The sequence below is a fragment of the Nannospalax galili genome, unplaced genomic scaffold (assembly GCF_000622305.1).
Source record: "Nannospalax galili isolate Female #2095 unplaced genomic scaffold, S.galili_v1.0 scaffold441, whole genome shotgun sequence".
Classification (NCBI taxonomy): Eukaryota; Metazoa; Chordata; class Mammalia; order Rodentia; family Spalacidae; genus Nannospalax; species Nannospalax galili.
Window position 1 is genome coordinate 2,834,322 of NW_008348089.1, and position 13,620 is coordinate 2,847,941.

At 41.8% G+C, this 13,620-nt stretch overlaps 1 pseudogene; it reads right to left on the reverse strand.

The window, feature by feature from the left end:
* Nucleotides 1-3,206: 3,206 nt before the first annotated feature.
* Nucleotides 3,207-13,620, reverse strand: part of LOC103743402 — a 26,902-nt pseudogene continuing 16,488 nt past the window's right edge.

Here is a 13,620-nt window from a genome sequence, read left to right on the forward strand (position 1 = left end):
CCTTCAAGTTTAGTTCTGCTTCTTTTATTTTTGAGCTTTATGTGTCTTTGTGGTTTACTTTTTGGGTATGAAGAGCTGGTTCCTCTAAGCTTCTGGTTCTCTTTTTTGATTGTATATTGGAGTGGCCAGATCACTTTTGTCTTTAGGAGTTCCCACAGAGGCACAAGTCAGATGAGGATCAGATGCTCTCAGGCTTTGTCCTAAGGTCTGAATCCCTCCAGGATAGATTTTGGCCCCAGGAATTTGGGAGTTGGACTTGCCTGGGAGCAGGGCCCAGGAAAGATGCTGGTCTTGGGCAGCTCGTGGCAGGAAGAGGCCCCAAGGGCTCCTGGGGAATGCACTGAGGAACTGGGTTTGTCTGGATGCAAAGGATTTGGAAGCCAAAAGGTCAGCCCTGGTGTCCAGGAAAGCAGCTGGCAGGTTGTGCAGCCCAGGGAAACAGAAGGCGGTGAGGGCAGGACCAGGCCCAGAAGGCTCCTGGGGACCAAGAGAAGGAACTGGTTTGGTCTGGATGCAAAGGAACAGGAAGCAGTGGTCGTTCCCCTGGTGTCTGGGGTGCAAGACAAGGAATGGGACAGGACCCAGGCTAGGAGGAGAGATGGGAGGTTGGGGGAGATGGGAGGGTGAATGAGGCTTGGGGAGTCAAGGCAAGGAAGGCACAATCGACCACCCCGGAGAGTTGAGTCGTGCAGGCCCAGGGAAGCAGAAGGAGGTGAGGGCAGGGCCAGGCCAAGAATGCTCCTGGGGACCATGAGAAGGAACTGGGTTGGTCTGAATGCAAAGGATCAAGAAGCAGTGGTCGTTCCCCTGGTGTCTGGGGCACCAAGACAAGGAATGGGACAAGACCCAGGCTAGGAGGAGGGGGGAGGAGATGGGAGGGTGAATGAGGCTGGGGTAGTCAAGGTATGGAGAGCGTGATGGACTTACACAGAGAGAGCATGTTTACTTTTAAAGAGCTAATAAACTGCTTTTTAGGTGGCTAAAACATTTTACATTCCTACCAGCAACAGACAGAAGGTTCAAACTTCTCCTGTGTTCAGCAACAGAAGTTTCTGCTTTTTGGATTTCAGTCATCTTACTGGATGTGAATCTGTACCTACCTCACTGTGCTTTTGATTTGCATTTTCCTAATGACTTTCTTTTTTATATTTATTGTTGTTTGCATAAAAGTTCTTTGAACAATATCTATTCAAGCCTTTGATTCTTTATTTTTTAAATTAGTTAATAGAATTTGCCTTATTTATACTCTTTTGACTTTGAGAACTGGCTGTTCTCAATCTCTCAAGATCAAAGTGATCATCAGACCTCACATCCCATCTTCTTGAGATTTGGGTCAAGAGGCAGTGAGCAGGCACCACTATACCTGGGCGTCTGGCTGACCCTGAACTCCTGATCTTTCTGACTCTATCTTCAAAGTAATGAATAGCCCAAGTGCTCTTGAACTTTCAGTTCTCTGGCATCAACCTCCCTAGTGTTTTATATGAATTTAAGGTATGAATTTTCTTTCTTGCTCTGACTCTGTCACACAGTAGGATTAGAATTTTGATAGGCAATACATTGAATTGGTATTTGGGGGAACATTGACATCTTAAAAATGTCTTTGGCCAGGCATGGTGGTTCATACCTTGAATCCCACTGCGTGGGTGGGAGACTGAGCCCAGCCTTGTCTACATAGAGATACCCTGTCTCAAAACAGAACAAAAAATATTGTCTTTAATTCTGTGATTCTAGAAGTCTCCCATATGTTTAGGTTTTTAAATTTTCTTCAGTGGGATTTTTCAAGGCTAGAACTTATGCTCCCTAGCTGAAATATATTCTTTGTGGTGTTAAGTGGAATTGTTTTCTTAATTTCATATAAAATTACAACTTATTTTTATATATTGAGCTTGACCTTTGCCACTTACTTTGCTAAACTTTATGCATGAGCTTCAATAGTTTTTAAGGAATAGTTGTAATTTATTTTTGACAGTTTCATACATATACCCAATAATCTTCGTATATACTCCAACCCCCCTTACTCCCCCATATACCTCAGCACTTTTCCCTAATACCTTAATATCCTCAAAAAGACCAAAACAAAACAAAACAAACAAAAAGAAATGGCAGCTTTGAATTTCCTTATCTTTCTGATTTTGGGGTGGGGCATCCAGTCTTTTCCATTAAGTGTGATGTAGGTTATTTTGGTACATGATCTTTATCAGGTTCAGAAAGCTCCCTTTTCTGTATGGTTTGTTAAGTATTTCAATGATGAAAAGGAGATGAATTTTGCAAATGTGTTTACAGTATCTGTTGAGAAGGATTGATGCTAATTGGTATTACATTTTCTTTAAATATTTGTTAGAATTTTCCAGTAAAATCTGGGTTTTCAAACGACTGATTTTCTTTACTTGTTATAGGCCGGCTTATATTTTCCATTTCTTCTTGAGTTAGTGTTGGCAGTTTGAGTGTTTTTAGGGGGAGTTATTAATAGTATCCAGGTTATAGAAATACAATTCTTTAATAAGTATATTTTATTATTTTAATTTTTGTTTATGAGCATATTGCTCGCATGCAGGCAAGTGCACCTGGAGAAGAGGGTGTCAGATCCCCTGGAACTGGAGCTACAGATGGTTGTTAGGTGCCATGTGGGTTCTGAGAAATGAACCTGGGTCCTCTGCATCAGCAGCCAGGGCTCTTAACCACTGAGCCTTCTCTCCAGCCTCTAGAAATACAATTCTTTAAACAAGCCTTTCAATCTTTTCTGTTTGTTTTTTGAGACTGGGTCTTTCAGTGTAGTTCAGGCTGACCTTGAACTCTCAACCTTTCCCCTTGTGGTTCTCGGATTACTCGGGTTTGCCACCTCATCCAGCTAATACTTTTTATATAATGCCAGCAGTAATGCCCCTACTTTCATTCCTGATTCTAACTCCTCTCCTTTCCTTTCTTTTTCCCTTTCTCAGTCCATTTGAAAGTTTGTCGGTTTTGTTGAATTACACAAAGAATTAACTGTTTTCCTTCCTTCTTCTTTCCCTCCCTCCCTCCCTCTCTTCCTCTCCCTCCTTCCCTCCTTCCCTCTTTCCCTTCTTCCCTCCCTCCCTCTTTCTTTCTTTCTTCTTTCTTTCATGCTGGAGATTGAATTCAGAGACTTGTAAATGTTAGACTGCCCTTTTCTATATACAGAACCAATGCATTGATTATTTTATGTTTTAATCTGCCCCCAAAGAGTCTTATTTCAGTGGTAGGAGGGAAGGTTTGAAAAGTGTTCCTTTTTCAATCCAGGGGCGTCTAAAAGGTTGGTTTGTTGATATCAAACACAGGCAAGTGGCATCTTGAATTTGGTAAACTGTCAACGATAAGTCTCCCTCTGCTAGAGCAACAAGGAGAGCATCAATCTGCTTCTGTGAATATCTCAAGTTAGATTTTCAACTGTAGTACTCCAATTTCTATTTCTGAAGATTTGAGGTCAATTGACAGAACAGTAAATGGGCATGTAACTGCAGCTGCTGCGGTCTGTTCAAATGCCCAATCAAATTTCTTCACATTTTTTCAAGGAAGCTGGTTGACTCTGTTTAACTCCTGCTACAGTGGCTTTAAACCCATAGTAATAACCTGCAAATCCCATGTGTACACCCGAGGAAACTGTTCTTCATCTTTACCAACTAAAACCAAGTGGCTTCATTTCAGCATTCTGTGTGTAGACCTGAGAGATATCTGCGATTCTTTTACACAACCTGTCCATGGGAATCTCATAGCCATGTCTGTATTTCCAATTATCTGCCTCATAGTGTGCCTCCTGTATTTGGGATCTGCAGTTGGCTGCCATTCAGTCATTACACAGCCAGTGTTTTCTGTCACTGTGTTGGAATCCAGTAGATTGCCAGGTACTTTCTTCTGTGTGACAACTACTGCACGGTCTTTTTTTTTTTTTTTTTCTCTGATAACTACTGATGTAAGTCCACCCTGGTCAATAGCCTTAAAAGCATATTCTGCTTGGTAGAGTCAGCCCTTACATGAGAAAATGGTAATGTGGTGGTCAAAGCGACACTGGAACCACAGTTCACAGTGGTGTTCCCACACTGCGGTACCCCATAGCACCTGCACCAGGTGTACAAGCCCCTCCCGGAAGTTCTTTCTTCTATTTCTTCAGTAAGAAAATTGTTCCATGGTCTTCTTTTCTTGCAATTTCCTGTTTTGTTCTTCTACCAGTATGCTTCTTGACCCCTTAATCAGGTGGGAAATGTTTCTCCAATTTTTTTTTTTTGGTCTTTTTTGAGACAGGGTCTCCCTGTAGCCCCAGCTGTTCTGGATTCACTATGGAGACCAGGCTGGCCTCAAACTCACAGAGATCTGCCTGCCTCCGCCTCCCGAGTGCTGGGATTAAAGGCATGTGCCACCACGTCCAGCTCTCCTTTCTATTTTTAGAGAGTATAAATATGGGCAGCTGTTTACCTATTACAGTTCATTGTTCTAAACTTTTGGAGTTCTGTTTAGGATCAGACACATGCATGTGCAGTCCAGGGTCAAACTTAGGAGTTCATAAGCAAATTGATTCCTTTCTTGAGCTCCTTCCCCTTCTCCAACTTTCCAACACTGGGTTCCTACAGTTCCTCATTCTTGGTTACTGTTTTAGTTTTGTCATGATAATGAGCTAGCTGAATTAATGAACTCAAAAACAGAAAAGTTTTCATGAGACCTTGTCTCAATCCTCCCCACAACCCCCAAATGCTGAAGAAATAAAACAAAAAAGAACCATTTTGCTTTGATTTCAGTTCCATTTTGTCAGGAATTTTATGAGTTTTACAGTATCAGGGTCTATCTGCAAACTGCTGTCATGGAGACTTGACAGCAGTTAGGTTAGAGATAACAGAAAGATTACCAGGCACTGAGGCTTCTTGATTAGATTTTATTATTTTTCAGATATTTTCAGCAGTTATAATAATGTTTTTACTTTATATAAAATAGTAGCATATGAAATTACTTTACATTGGTGTATGTTTTTGTTACAGCCAGTCTCCTTGGGAAGCCTGAAGCACAAGTCTTATAACACACTTGATTGCAATTATTAATCCTTCACAGAAAGAGCCATACTATCTTGATATTCATCTCCTGTTTAATAATAACTGAAATGCAAAGTTCATTTATTCTCTCAATAGATAATTCCAATCACTTATTAGTAAGAACTACTTAAAACAAGTTGAATGAAAGAGTGACTAGACAGCCCTTGCAATCGAAAAGTGTATCCCCTGGAGAGAGGATAGGTTGTGAATTCAAACTACAAGACAATTTAAGATAATAAGTGTTGTGAGATAAATAAAACATACCCATTCGATCAGAGTGCCTGGAGGGAAGGTTCATGTTAGGATGATTAGGGCTGATGACTCACTTGAATGATTAGGAGCGGGCCATGGGAATACTTGAGTGAAAGATGCTAGGTAGAATGAAAAGCAACTTCCAAGGCTCTTAGTTGGGAAGGAGTTGGTGGACTTGAACATAATGAAGGCCAGTGTGATTGGATCAGAGTGAGGGTTAGGGATAAGGGGACATGTTGCAGCTGTAGAGACGGTCAGGGATAGATCCTAAAAGAGCATTTAGGCAAGAAAAAAGATGTATGCAATTCATTCTTTCTTTCTCTCAAGTCATTCTCTTTCCTAACACTGGGGATCCAGATGCCCTAGGCAAGTATTCTGCTACTGAGCTATCTCCCCAGCCCTCTTCTTACTTTTTATTTTGAGACAGCATGTCACTAATTTCTCAGACTGGCCTTGAAGTCTTTCTGAAGTCCAGGATGGCCTTGAACTTGTGATTCTTTTGCCTCTCTGGAGTGACTGGGATTACAGGCCTGCCCCACCAGTGCAAAAAGAAGCAATTGGCAAACTTCAAGAAATGATATTCTGTATATTTCAGAAAGTTCACTTAGGTTGCAGATTTGGGGTCTCCAAATGGTGAACAAGAAGAATGTTTTGAGGCTTTTGCCAAGATGTCAGTGGCATGGATGGTTGTGCCAAAATGATACAGGGTGTGCATCTGTGATAGAGTTTATCAAACTGATGCTTCCTTAGGATGTGTGATGATGATGTAGGTGGTTTAAGGGATAGATGTAATACAAGGATGACCTCAAAGAAGTCTGCTTGAACAATTAGGGCAAAAGAGGTGCCTTTTATTAGTGAGGGAAGACAAGGAGAAATGCAAATTCAGGATCTCAGGTGGAGAGATTAGGATGAGAGATTGAAATGGAGAGCCAGGAGTACAGAAACAATAAAGCCTTGGAACTGGTGAGACTGAAGTAGACAGGCCAAATAACAAAACAAAGAATATTGCCACTGAGCCTGCAGGAAAGGCCCAGAAAAGAGGCCATCCTGACAGGAGTAAAACTATTGGTAAGTTTCCCTGAAGGCTTAGAAATTAATGAGAAATTAATTGGAGAGTATTATAAATGGCTAAGAAAGGTGCTTAAAATGGATAGTTTGTATGTTTATGCTTACAGGAATGATCAGGTAGGCAGAGTTCAATGAGGCAGGCAAGAAAACTCCCAGGGTCCTTGCTGGCTAGGGCATAGGAAGAGGAGACAAAATCCAGAAAGTACGGAGATGACTTGGCCTTTTTAGGCACCTGGAAACCTTTTCATTGTCATTAGAGGAAGGCAGGGCACATGGGTGCAGGTGTGGACACATTAATCAACTTGGTGGTGGTTAGTTGAGGGAGTTCCCATTTGATAATTATTCTTTTCTCAGGGAACAAGTGAAATGAGTTCCTGAGCGATGGAAAAAAGGGGCTTGAAGAAAGAAGAAAAACTTGTCTCAGGCAATGAGAAACCAGGTAGGGTTCCTGGATGCTGGTGAGTGCACATCTGAGATCAGTGGTCAGAAACTGAGAGGATGACCAGTCTACATCGTGACTGATTTTCTCTAGGCACATTTGGTTTCAAGGGCAGAGATGTAGAGTAGATGGGCAGATGAGTTTAACTAAGGTTGGGGTTTAATTACATAGCTAACTTAAGGAAAGAGGAACCAAGGACAGAGGAGTTAATGGCAAGTTGTAGTGATGGTCCATAGACTCTATACTGGGAGGGATGGAGTAAGTTTGCTGATGATGGTAGTGCAAAGCCTACTTCTCTCCATTACACTGAAATATTGATGACCCTGGGAGTGGAGAAGGGGAAGCCAGGGAGAAAAACACATCACAAAAGGATCAGAGCTTGGCATTGGGCATGGGTGAGTGAGGTGGATAGAGAAAAAGATTGGAAGGAAGATCTAGTAGCTGAGATGATAAGGAATTAAGAAAAGCAGTGTTTCTCGCAAGTTTGTCATTGAGAAAAGAATGCCCTGGCCACTCTGTCTCCCAAAGGCGCAATCGCTCTGGGCACAGAGCTGCATCGTCTTTCCCCGTCATTCCTTCCTCAGTCAGTGCTAAGGATTTTTCTGAATTTGGGGGGAGTGCTATTCAAAGCATAACAGTGCTCAAAGCATGCTGTTTCCTCATGCCTGCTCCTCCAGGTCCACTTACCCAGGTAAACACCGAGCAGAGACAGTGCCAATGTAGCCATGAAGATGAGCGTTTTAAAAATATCAAATGATAAGAATGATAAGGGTCATAGGTTAGAAGATGTAAGTAGAGAATTGGGTGCTGGTCTTTGGCTTTTCTGTAGGAAATTTATTTAGCTTACATATCCTTATTTTGAGTAAATACCATGAATTTGATATGTGGATTTGGAAGAAGGGATATTTATTGGAGTGGACTTGAATTAATATTGGGAAAAAAGAAGTTTCTTCTAAATTATTTACCACTTATAGATGTCAGTGAAGTTTTTTTTTTTTTGAAAGCTCTGGAGATTTTTTTCTTCCAATGTATGCAATGTATTAGGGAAATAAACAAGCATTAAATGTGGGGAAATGGAGCAGCTTTTGTGGTTCTTTGATCAATGCCACAAAAGCTCCGTCGACATAGGGACTCTTCCAGACGGTCCTGTATCCAGAGGGAAATGGGATTCCCTCACTTGGCCTTCTTTTGTACTCAGACAGCTTCTATTCTATGCCTAGAAAAATGCCCTGGCTCTGTTGTATTTATACCTTTCTCCTAGGCATTATGATCCTTGAGGGTAGGAATTATATCCTGTTAATATTTGCATTTAACACTTATCATATGCCTGATATATTAAGATCCTAAAATATTGCACTGAAAAGTGGAACTTCGATAACACATAAGTGATCAAACCATGTATAGATGGGGGAAATCTTAAATGCATATTGCTTCTGGAAGAAGCCAACTTAAAAAAGACCACAAATGCTATGATTCCAGCTATAAAATATTCTGAAAATGGCAAATTATAGACACAGTGAGAAGATCTGTGGTTCCAGCAGATTAGGTGGAGGGCTGGGAATAGGTAAGCAAGGGGAGCTTTATGGTGCTGAGGCTATTCGCTAAGCGGCTGGAACTGGGGACACATCATGCATTTGTCAAAAGCAGTAGAGGAGCAACATAAAGAAAAAGCCCTTACATAAACTATATACTTTCTGCTCGAATATTCTGTAATTTAACAATGTATCAAAAACCTCTACGCTCAAAAATATTAAATTTGCCAGCAAAATGAAGGCTTGGTGCAGTAGCTAGTAAGGCAATAGACTACATTTTACAAAAAAAATGGATGTAACATATTTTGCTAGTATAGGTACAAAGCAGAGTGGAATCCATGAGCAGCCACTATCCCTTGAGATCTATTTCTTGTAACATGGGAAATGGGGGCAGCAGCTTTGAGAAGTATTGGTATGCTGTAAGAAGCACTAGACTCATAGACCCGTGGGTTTGAATCCTGTTGGCCTATAAGTCCTTCTGAGGCCCAGAGTTGTCTATGTAAAGATCATAATGCTGACCTTGAGGGTTGTGGTAAGGATTCAGGGAGACCTGGTCCAAAGTGGCCTGCTGAGGACTAGCTCTTTGCGCATTAGATTCTGTTATGCTCCTTTTAAACAGACACAAAGGCAGTTTTTTTTTTTTTTCTTTTTTCTTTTTTTTGAGACAGGCTCTCATTACATAGCCCTGCCTCGTCTGGAACTCACTATGTAGAGCAGGGTGACCTTGATCTCACAAAGATCCACCTACCTCTGTCTCCCAAGGGCTGGGATTAAAAACTATACTACCACACTGGTGGCTATCTTTCCTCTTTTAAGAGAACGTCTCTGTCATGACAGGTACATAAATTTGCTTGTGTCATGTGTCATGTGTCCTAAGTGAGGAAGTCTGAAGATGGACTCAATGAGTTAAGAAAAAAAGGAATATTCTGGAGTCAGGTGTGATGGTACACACCTGTAATCCCAGCAGGCAGGAGGCTGAAAGAAGTGGATTACCATGAGTTTGATGTTAGGCCATGAGTGTGGGCTACATAGTGAGACACTCTCTGTAAAGAACCATAAATAAATTGGGCATAGGGGCTCTTGACACTTGGGAGGCAGAGGTGTGTGGATCTCTGTGAAATTGAGGCCAGCCTGGTCTACATAGCCTGGACTACAAGCCAGTTGAGGCTACCACGAAACTATCTCAACAAAACAAAGCAAACAAAAAAGAACCATAAAATAAATAAATAAACAAACAAACAAATAAATAAATAAATAAATAAGGGGGCAGCTACATGGTTGCACACACAAAACTGAACAAATAATTGTAATAATTTTTCTAGGGGATGGAGAGATGGCTCAGAGGTTAAGATCACTTGTTGGTCTTCCAGAGGACCTGAGTTCAGTTTCCCAACACCCATATCAGGCAGCACACAACTGTATGTAACTCTACCTCCAGGCTTTCTTCTGGCTTCTGTGGGCACACACATAAGTAAAAACAAATAAATCTTAAAAAATGTTTTTAAAAAGGGAGCATTCTGGAAATGCCTTAATAGGAAGCATGCCTGACACTGATAACAGTGGATCATGCATTTTAATTACCTGGCTATGTGTCTCCATCATACCATCTGTTGATCATCTTTGCTTCTGGCTTTCCCATTAGAATATAGTCTAGTCTTGAGTGATGGGTACTAAACAAATATTTGTTGAATTGAGAGTTACATAGCTCTTAGTGAACAAGCAGTCTCAAAATAGGGAAACTTACCTGTTAGACTCTAGGTTATCCAGATAGCTGAGACAGGACATACACAACATGCTTAAATATATATGTCCACAAGATACCCCATCTAGGTAAAAACAAAATATTAACCTGGGAACACATTTTTTCAGTTGTTTGTTTTGTACAGTTCTGCCAAATATCGGTAGGTTTAAAAGCAGTCCAAAGTGTGTGCATAGGAAGAAAATGGGCTTTAAACCTCTCAGCCTGCTGCCTACCTCTGTCTTCTGAGTTAGTGAGGTTGAGATGTGATTTGGACTCCAGCATTTTAAGCGGAGCAAGAGAACGTTCCAATGAAAGGGGAGACCCAAGCAGGTCATTCTTTTATTGAGCTTCTCCTTCTTGTCAGACCACTGGGCTTGTTGCTCTTGGTTGTCACTGAGAGCCTATCACAAAGCCCCTTCTGTTATGACACCACACCTGAAACTCCCACCAGTCAGCCAAGCATAAACAGTAAGGTGGAGCCTTGGTCCCACAGCTCCTTACACACAATAGCTGCTGCTGTCACAGAGCTACAATCACCGCTCTTAGGGTGGGATATTTTTCCCTATCATATGCATGACAGAAAGTCTAATGGAACCTTGAGTAGCTTTTAAGACCCCATAAAATGGCCTGTTATCAGTTTCATCAGTGTTCCCAAGATGTCTCCCTGGATGTCAGAGAGCCCACAGTGGCTGTATTTTTAGTCCTGGGGTCAGCAAGGAGCAGAAAATAATTAACTGAAAAAATAAGGGGGTGGGCTTTATTTGCAAACCAGAAAAAAGACCAATACTCACTGCATGTTGTAATGAATAAATATTTCTTCAACTCCCTTTGGTTAAGCTTTATCTCACAACTGCAGCATTAAGTGGACTATATTTTATACGCATCTTACTAAACAATTTGCATCTCTGTCCTTTTTGGTCTTTTTGAGACAGGGTCTCCCTGTAGCCCCAGCTGGTCAGTACCTCACTATGTAGACCAGGGTGGCCTTGAACTCACAGAAATCCGCCTGCCTCTGTCTCCCAAGTACTGGGACTAAAGGCATGGGACACCATGCCCCACCGAGGTATGTAGTTTTTGAATTACACCATTATATTATCTTGGGGGAAAAATAAGAAAATGTGAAAGGATATTGAAACAACATCAGAAAGTCATGTTTATATCATTTTCTAAGATGTAAACATTATGGTAGGATTGAAAAGACATTTTTGGTGTTGTTAATTAGTCAATTTACTTTTTTTTTTTTTTGAGACAGTTTCCTGTAGCCTCTGCTGGTCTAGAATTCATCATGTAGATCAGGCTGTCCTTGATCTCACAGAGATCCACCTGCCTCTGCCTCCAGTATACCACCACATCTGGTTTAATTTGATTTTTTTAAAAAAACATTTATGTATATGAGTGAGTTACCTACATGCATGTAAATGCACCCATGTCATATAATGCCTGTGGAGGTCAGAAGAAGACATTGGCTCCCTGGAACTGGAGTTACAGATGGTTGTTAGCTACCACGTGGGTGCTGGGAATTGAACCTCGGTCCTCTGCAAGGGCAGCCTGTGCCCTTAAACACTGATCCATCTCTCTAGCCCTTAATTTGATTTTTAAATAAGGTCTCACTCTGTAACTCAGGCCTGCCTGGAATTCACTGTGTAGCTCAGGTGATCTTAAACTCATCCTCCTGCCTCATCTTTCCAAGTATTGAGATTATAGGAAGGAGCCACCATGCCTGGCTTGAAAAGACTTTTTGACATGCAGAAAATAACACTATATTTGACCTAGATGTTTATAAGCTGGTAAGATTGTAAATGATGTTTTCCACATGTTGGTTCTCGTGAACATTTTCTGAGTTCCTGAAACCTTTGTTGTTCCTCTTGAGATAAATGGTAAATACCACTTGGGACTCCTTACTGTGTGCCCAGGCTTAGGGCTTTCTTATATTAGGTTATTACTAAACCTAATCTTCTGTCTACAAAGTCAGGTGCAGAAACTAATTTCTGTGGATGCTTCTCAGTTCATCTAGGATTCTGTCACTGTGTCAGATAGATTTAGTTGTCAACCTGACACACCTAGGTAGAGGGAGCCTCAGTTGAGGAATTGTCTTCATTGGATTGGCCTATGGCCACACTTGTGGGCATTTTCTTGATTGTTGAGTGATGTGGGTGAGCCCAGCCCACTGTGGGTAGTGCCACCCTTGGGCAGGTGATCCTATATTGTATAAGAAAGCAGGCTGAGTACAGGTCAGGGGAGCAAGCCAGAAAGCAGCGTACCTCCATGGTCCTGCCTTGAGTTCCTCCCTTGGCTTCCCTTGATGATGGGCTATGTTTGTAAGCCAAATAAGCTCTTTCCTCCCCAAGTTGGTTTTGGTCAGTGGTTTTTAAAAAAAAATATTTTTTTAATTTTATTTTATGTGTGAGTGTATATTGTCTATATGTGGGTAAGTGCACTGGTGTAGGGCAATGCCCACAGAGGTCAGAAGAGGGCATTGGATCCCCTGGAACTGGAGTTTGGACAGTTGCTATCCACCAGGTGGCTGCTGAGAATTGAACCAGGGTCCTCTGCATGAGCAGTCAGTGCTCTTAACTGCTGAGCCATCTCTCCAGCCCCAGTCAGTGTTTTTATCTTAACAACTGACAACAAGCCAGAACAGCCATCTTTCAGGGAACACTGGATGGAGTCACATCATCTGAGGCACTGCAGTAAGGTATATCTGATCAAGGTGTCATTTGTGGGTAACGGCATGCCCCCATTACCCTTACAGGCTGCTAACTGCTGACTTCTCATGCATGGCCCTGGCAGAGTGAGTTGCCTTTCCCTTAGTTTCTAGTATACCTTGCTGTGTGCAAGTCTTTCTGGTGCTTCTAAGCTGCGTGTGTGTGAAAACCTGTGAGGTACTGGTTTTCTCTGCTGCAAGGTGCAGCATTTTCTCTCTGGCTCCCCAAAGATCTCCCCAGGAGTACAGGGCCCAGTGCTTCTCTCCTTGAACATGGATTTCTGCTCTCATAACCTTCTCCTGCTGTTTCAACACTGAAGGACTCGTTTGTAAGTCTTGGAAGAAAGGTTTTCCTAATTATATCATGAGTGTCCCCTTGCTTTTTCTTAAGGGGCCAGGCTTCAAGACTCCATGGCACAGTATAGCTAGGCACTTTTCTTTTTATCATGCCTGTCTCTTCAAGTATAGATCTGACTATCTGATAGGGTAGAGGAGAGAAAGGATGTCAGGATATACTAGCTTGATTTGATAGGCCTTAACATAAATGACAGGATGCATGAAATCCAGTGTGTGTGAGGGTATGGGAGGGTGCTGATGTGGAAGGTGGTATAAAAATGATTAAGATGTATGTGACTGGAGAGATGGCTCAGCGGTTAAGAACACTGGTTGTTCTTGCAGAAGACCTGGGTTCCAATCCCAGCACCCACATGGCAGCTAACAACTGTCCATAACTCCAGTTCCAGGGGATCCAACAGCCTCTTCTGTCTTTCGCAGGCATTGAACGACACGGATGCACTTACTTACACGCAGGCAATACACACATACACATAAAATAAAAATAATAAATA